We start from the raw sequence: 7865 nt of genomic DNA, 5'->3' as shown, positions 1-7865 counted from the left end.
ATGCGTTTGAAAATTTTATTTTATAGTTGTATGCAAGGTAAATGTGTTTGAAAATTAAAATTTGTACCGAAAAATATCCCTATCATAGTAAAATGCGTTTGATAATTTTATTTTGAAGGACTTAAATATAGTTTTTGTATTTTTCTTTTCATATTGTTAAAAGTGGTATATATTTTGGTATGATTGATAAGTTTATTCCTGATCTTGTTTTTTTCTTTTCTTTTCGAATAAATATCTTTTTGAGTATTTTGAATATATGCAAGTAGAATAGTTTATTCCAGATTCTTTAACATGTACAGGCCTCATGTGGAAATCAAACTTTCATTTGAAAAAAAGTTATCTGCTAGTGACGTCGGGACCAAGCGTCTTGTGATTCCAAATCAACGTGCGGAGGTTTGTATTCTTACATATACATATTAGAACAAATATGTTTTTTGGTCTTAATGTGAATTTATTTTCGTGTGACTATTAATCTTGTATAAGACTATTTCCCTTCAATAAATGATTCCAAAAGGATGTGCTTGATAATCCTAGGTGGAGACAGAAAATACTGGAAATTTAATTTCAAATTCTGGAATAATATGAACAGTAGGATGTACTTTCTCAAATGATATAACGAGTATGTGAAATCAATGAAATTATGTCAAGATGATGAAAGTAATAAAACGAAGAAATGTCCACTGTGATCAATGTTATATAAGTTCTCGTTGAAATTATATAATGTTCTTGAGCACTGATTCCTTCCCTCTTATTTTAGTGACATATAGTGAGTGTGAAGTAAAACTAATAATTGGATTGTGAAGTCCCTCACTCGATGGTTTAACGTACAAGTGTAGAATAACAAGGTCAAGTATGTACTAGATTGGACTAGTATTGCTTATAATATAAATGCAAGTATATAAATAAAGTAATAAAGACTTAAGCAATAAATAAGTAAACAAGTATGTAAATGGTGGAACACAAATGTAATTTTCAAGTGTATTTTATTTATTGATGTTAAATAAAATACAAGGTTGCTACGGAACCTAGATATTACAAAAGTAAGTATCTAAACAACCTATGAACTACAAGTGATCTATACTTTGCTAAATAAACTCCTTTGATCAAAATACTTAAAGTTGTGAAGTATAACCATTTAGATCGAGAGTATTTTGGCAAAAGCACCAAATTGCAAAAGTGATTTGGACGAGGAAAATGACTTGGTGTTTATAGGCAAAAAGAATAAATATAATATTTTTTGCCGTACAAAATGGTTACATGCATTTAAGGAAACAACTTTAATTCCTTAAATGCATTGGTTAAAGTACAAGGATAAAGTCACATTGATAGTGACTTGTCAACCCTTTAACCAACCACCTTTACACGCGTGTAAGGCTTTTAACAAAGGACAAATAGATTGTCCGGATAAAAGCGTGTAAAGACATGAAGTCAAATCCTCGTAATCAATGTTCAGACTTGTAAGGTCTAGAACACTGACAAAGACTCCAGTCGGCAGATCTGGTAAGACTTCCAGTAAGCTCCGCCATTTATCAGTCTTCTTTTTTCAGACTTCAGTCTTCGACTTCAGTGAGAATGTCTTTAGTGAAATGATCTTGACTGGAGTGAAGTCCAGTGAACCAATCTATTGGAATCCAGATTCCTGTACAAGTAAATGGTTTACTGACCTTCTCATAATTTCTGGACAAAAAATACCGAAAGAAGGCATCCAAGATTCTACCTTTTGATTTGAACTTTCCACCAGTAGATCTACCTTTTGATTTGAACTTTCCACCAGCAGATTTCAACGAAGACTTATAAAAAATAATACGTACTTGACAAATGTTTTAATTATATAATTATAAGAAGTGTTATGACTTCTGATGATTGAATCATTATTTTAATTACCGGGATGTGAAACATTTATATGTGTTGAGTTTGCTATTGATGGACTTATCATTTGAGAGTTGAGACTAACATAATCGTCAGAATACAACAGTTAGATCTTTTTACGAACCTTCCACCACCAACCCCTGGACAACAATTAACCAACACATATACCACTACAAAGCTACAAAATCACATTAGCCATATGAACCATCTCAGTATCTATTATATATATATATAAGCCAAAGGTCAAAATTTAAAAATCATATTAAATCTTGGCTCTTGATTTTCATTTAAAGGTCAAGATATCCCTAACTTAAATACTCAAGTTACTTTTATCTTGAAGAGATTTTCATCCTAAAATCAAATGTTAATATTCAAAATAATTTTTGATTTTTGACTGATCAATTGATGTTAAAGAAGTTGACGAAATCACTCCCTTATTTTATTTTTTGGGCCATAGTCGCTCTTTACATGTCCACAAAGGTAAATGACATCTTTTTTCTCTTTTTTAAACCATAAAGTATAAATACATTACCCAGTCCCCCTTTGTCTTCCGTCCATCCTCCGCCCATCTTTGGTCCATCTGTCCCTCCAAGAACGATAGTTTAAGATTTTTATTTTTTTTGCTTTTCTAGCATTTCTTTAAAAAAGTGGGGAAAAAAATTCAAACATATTTACAAATATAGTCCCTTTAACAACCACTACACAAAAAAAGTTGAAAACCTCACATTTTTCACCCAACTTCAAATTTATATAAAACCCATTTCACCCATTGTTTTTTTATATCACCGACACATTTTATAAACCAAAAACATCCTATTGTATATACAAATCATCATGTCATTTCCGTCAAAGTTTAATACTTACAAGAGACAAAAACTATTCATGAATGACTCCGACGATGAAGATACTAGAGACAAAAATTATTCACGAATGACTCTGACGATGAGAAACTTATCAGTAAAGTGCATGAAAAGATGTGAAGCAAGAAATCTTCAAGCTCGTTGGGTGATACTTACGCATCCCACAAGATCTAATAGTGTCAACAAGATTTGTCGCAATATGTATGCGTATGTTATATTATATAACATGATTGTGGAGGATTCTAGACATGTCATAACCTCATTAGAGTTAGAACTCCTCTCCCCACCACGCCCCGTACCTGTTTGAAGTTTCTGAGAGACGATGGCGATCCACGAACGAACCAATAGGGAACTTCGAGACCAAGGAGTTCATCATGGTCTTCAATTCACCACGATCTTGTCGAGCTTATATGGTGCCTCCCATGATGTATTGTTTGTATTTCTTACCAAAGTTTATGATAGTTTATGTGTTGTGTTTTAATTAATGTATTACGAGAATTTTTTAGTATTATATTGTATGTTTTTTTATTTAACAGAAAATTTTTATCGTGTTTGTATATTGTATTGTATCTAAGTAATTTATAAATTAAAAGTTATATAAATTAGAGGGTTGAAGATTATTAAGTGGTTGATATTCACCTGAACAGTAGTCTAGCTGGGGGATTAGTGGGTACCAAATGGTACATGAAATCGGGAGGTTTCTATCCAACTACTCTTTTTTAAATTGGAGGGCTGAAAGTGTATAACTTAAATGGTTTATCTTTGACCGACTTTGGCATTGAGCATGTTTTGAAGGATTAATCTTTGACATGTCTTTTTTTAAAGAAAAGTTGATGTAACGTTGACAAAAATATATCATTAGAGGATTTGTCCAGGTGTTGTTAATGCTCTAAGCATACGAGTAATTTTAAGTCTTTTAATATGCCCCCAACCAATTCCAAATAGTATTTCTTAAAGAATGACTCATTGACATGTTACTTTTTGTTTAAGACTATTTATAATGGGAGTGTTTGTATACGGGTCCTTTTATATCTTGTTTGTATTCTTTTGTTCATGACATTGAAATATGTTCATCTTCACTCATTTATAGGGTATATATCCTTAACTAAGGACATGTTCTTAAAAGTTTATAGAATACTAATCTTTTGTTTGTATATGAAAGAGTGTTTGTATATGAAAAAAAAATATGTAAGAGTGTATGTATAGTTGCCGAGAATTTTAAGGATTTATATAATGTGATAGAAATATCTAAAAATATTCCAAACATTGAAGATAACCTAACCAATTTAAAATTTTATCATTGATTGGAGATAACCTTACCAATCGATAATTCTATCTTTAGTCTTCTTTTAAATAGATTAATATAGGGAAAATTACTTGAATAAACAAAAATAAAGGCCTATTTTATAAAATGTGCATGCTTTTCTAAACTAACCAATTTAGACAAAGTACCCGTGAGTTTTTGTTATAAATCACACGGAATGTTTTCACCCAATTAGAAGTTGCCATATTTTTTTTGCCTATACGTATACACGCTCTTCCCTCAACATCCCATTTCTCTCTCTTTAATCTCTTTCCAGACTTCAATCCCAAATTAAGACAATATACATTACGAGTATATAACATCACAAATCAATCTGTTGTTCCTTCAATCAGTTAATTCTTGGTCTAGAGTATGACCATACTTGGATTTATAACAAAATTCATCACGAGATCAATCACTTCTGCAGCGTTCACTCCCTTCAACAAGTTTGTATTGATAAGTTTGATCATGTATTAAGGTGATTCTAATACAAGTGAGAGAGATATACTGATGCACACATGGTAAATATGACTTTTGATATGTATTCTAAAGTTGGGCTCAAAGAGGATGCATATAGGATGTTTGTCTTTGATGAAATGCCACATAAGAATCTTGCTATGCGGAATGCGTAATTTTCAAGTGCTTTGTTTGATGGGAAGCCTGTTAACTGTTGATGGTTGTGTTGAATTAAGGAGGATTGGTGGATAGCGTAGTTTGGTAACGTTTTGTCTGGTTCTTAATGCTTGTTCTGATGGTTTATTTTTGCAACTTGATAAACAAGATCATGGGTTTGATACGATACGGATATGAATATCATGTTTTTGTGGCTAATGTGATGATAGATATCTATGCCAAGTGTAAGAATATTCGGGTCGTTTGGTTTTTAATGGTATTTGTGATCCTAATGATTTTTCTTGGTATTCCATGGTGGCTTCTTATGAGCAAAATGACGAGGGTGAAAACGCTTGTATGTTGTTTATGCACCACGTAGCGAAATTATCAGTGTTCATGTAACAAAGCCTAGAATCCCACAAATTGTAAGGTGAAATTTTGACCAGATAGAAGAAGAACGCACTAAAGTACATCATATTTCTCTTATGTGAATTTACTTGTGTTTTTCCTTCCGAAGAAGAACCCAAACAGGAGATTCTTAGGCTGTCATAGTTATGATATATATATTTGGATAACAAAAAGATCGATGATCTTTATAAATATGTTAACTTTACCTAAACCTATAATGTAGGGCTTTGGATTTGGTTATTGTGACTACTTTGATTGGGTTGATCCTGAACTACTTGACAAAAGATACAAAGAAGCTATGTATGAGCTTCATCACGTTTCAAAAGGTGTCACGAGAGTTTGAGATATTGTCTTCGTTAAAAGAGGATTTGGCGGAGTACAAGAAAAAGATCAAGCTTTATCAAACATGCTTAATTGTAATGGTTTCTACCCAAGTTTGACAATCAATAATTAATAAGACGTACTATATTAACACAAGCAGTTCTGTCAAAATACAATCATCATTAAAACATAATGCCTCGTCCAAACAACAGTTGGCAATCTTTACATATCATCCAAATCAACTATATCATTGGTAGAAGATTGTGAAGTTGATTGAGGGGGGCTTATGTCGTCTTGGCTTCAACTCAGATGGGAAAGGCGACTGACATTGAGACCGTTTATGTCCATATTCACCGCCAACGGCAACTTTTCTAATAACTTGCGCAAAATAGCAGCTACTTGTTCCAGTCCTTTCCCTTTGCCAATTCATTCCTATAAAAGTGAAAAAGATGAGTAATTTTCCCTAAAAACCACTAGTAGAGTCTAATCGTATCTATACTCATAATTGTTCTCATCCAATGTGTCAATGATTTTGAAAGAAAAAATAAGGTGCAAGCTGCATATATGATGCCGTAACTCCATAAGCACTAAACCATTCAAACATCACATGTAGCCCGTGAAACTCATCTAGTAATCTCAACCTTGTTTTGTCTCCCTAAACAAAACTCCTAGTCCTAGCTACAAATATACTCGTATTGACGTATTTCATATCTATATGTTAGTACCAAAATTAAAGTAGGTTAAACTTGACCCAAATACAAGAAATATACTAAAGATGAGGTCAAAAACATATATTACAGGAACTTTTGGGGGTTAAGTCAAGTGGCAGACCCGGGGTGCGGGGTGCACGTAAAACTACATAACTTTTATGAACCAGGCGGTCCAGGCCTAATGGGGAAAAAAAGTGTCTAAATATTTTATGAACCTGGTGGTATTCGATTCTGGATCACCCACTTTTAAAGTGTTTTGATGACCATAGTCCAGGTGGTCACTTGCTCAACAACATCTTCAACGGTAAGTACATTTGACGAGCCATCATAAAATGGACTTCAAGATACAACATATCTTGTGTTAATGTTTTAATACAAAGTGAGAACGTAAAAAGCCATAAACACCATGACAATTTAAACTCAATGCATCATTATATTGCCACTTCGGCAATAGTCTCATGGCTATTGAAAACTTGATACGGTCATATGGACATTTTTCCATGCATAGGGATATAAATGTGAAATTTTCTTCTTTTTTTTTTTTTTTTAATTTTTATCAGTTGATTTAGTCATGAAAAAGCTGGGTCATCTGTACTAAAGTTGCAGCATAAAGCGATATCAGCAGAAGTTTCAATATGTGACATGAAGTCAAATTGAATGTGGAGCTATTGTTGTATAAGTTAGATTGTTAGTACAACTTTTAGTCAAGATTAATACATTCCAATTCTTAGTTGAGGAGAAATTCCAATGTACGTATTACCATTAGGAACCAAATATGAATGAAATCCATTTTTTTCAATTGTGCATTCTGTCTTTCGACAAAAAAAAAAACTACGAAAAATATAAATGAAAAACAGAGAAACACAATGGATGTCAAAAATGACTATGGTTTTTCTTTATCACAAAGACAGGAAATATAATATAACAAGTTAACAACCATTTAAAGGTCGAGAAATTAAGTAAAAGAAAAATGAAGGTTGTGAGTCAAAGCTTACAGTAGATATTGCAGAAGATTAAGTAAAGTTAGCCCAACTTATAGAAGACTTTGTCCAGGTCTTTAAGCGAGGAATCCACAGGAAATCATCGTTCATAGGTACCCCATTCACAGAGTAGATTTTGTTCTCCTTATCAAAGGCCACAGCTATTGTGGTAAGATTTGGAAGGCAGATCCCAGCATCATCGCTAGTCAATTGTACATCACACAACAGGATTATGTGATATACACCGTAATCAACACAAAAGTGTAGGGATTGATACTGGAATCAGAAAGTAATTAATGCAAAAGTGGTTTGATTTGTGATTTTATTTTTGATTTGTTTAATTTAGGGTTTATTATTCTGGCCTTCTGGGATTGAAGTCTGAAAAGGGATTAAAGGTCGAGAAATGGGGTGTTGGGGGAAGAACGTGTAAACGTATAGGCAAAAAATATATGGCAACTTCTAGTTGGGTGAAAACATTCCGTGTGATTCATAACAAAAACTCACGGGTACTTTGCCTAAATTGGTTAGTTTAAAAAAGCATGCCCATTTTGTAAAATAGGCCTTTATTTTTGTTTATTCAAGTAATTTTCCCATTAATATAAATGAATCTGATGTAACTTTTTTTTTTACGGCTGAATCTGATGTAAAGTGTTTTTTTTTTTTTTTTATAATTCAAAAAAGGACGGTACCTCCTTGTTCCTAGTAAAGTGTTGTCCTGTACTGTGTCTACAAATTACTCCGTATCTTTTTCTTTTTTTGCTTGGTCAACGTTTTTTTTTTCTAATCAATTTGTATAAAAACC

General features: G+C 32.6%; 1 long non-coding RNA gene across 1 annotated transcript; it reads right to left on the bottom strand.

Moving 5' to 3' along the window:
• Positions 1-5502: 5502 nt before the first annotated feature.
• On the bottom strand, positions 5503-7575 carry LOC122579958. Its single transcript, XR_006320717.1, has 2 exons — positions 7079-7575; positions 5503-5805 (listed from the first exon to the last, which is right to left on the bottom strand). It is a non-coding gene; the product is annotated as an uncharacterized LOC122579958 (long non-coding RNA).
• Between the last annotated feature and the right edge of the window lie 290 nt (positions 7576-7865).

This window comes from Erigeron canadensis, chromosome 8 (assembly GCF_010389155.1).
Source record: "Erigeron canadensis isolate Cc75 chromosome 8, C_canadensis_v1, whole genome shotgun sequence".
NCBI classification, from domain to species: domain Eukaryota; kingdom Viridiplantae; phylum Streptophyta; class Magnoliopsida; order Asterales; family Asteraceae; genus Erigeron; species Erigeron canadensis.
Note: the sequence above shows the minus strand (reverse complement) of the source record. Positions and strands in the feature narration are given on the sequence as shown.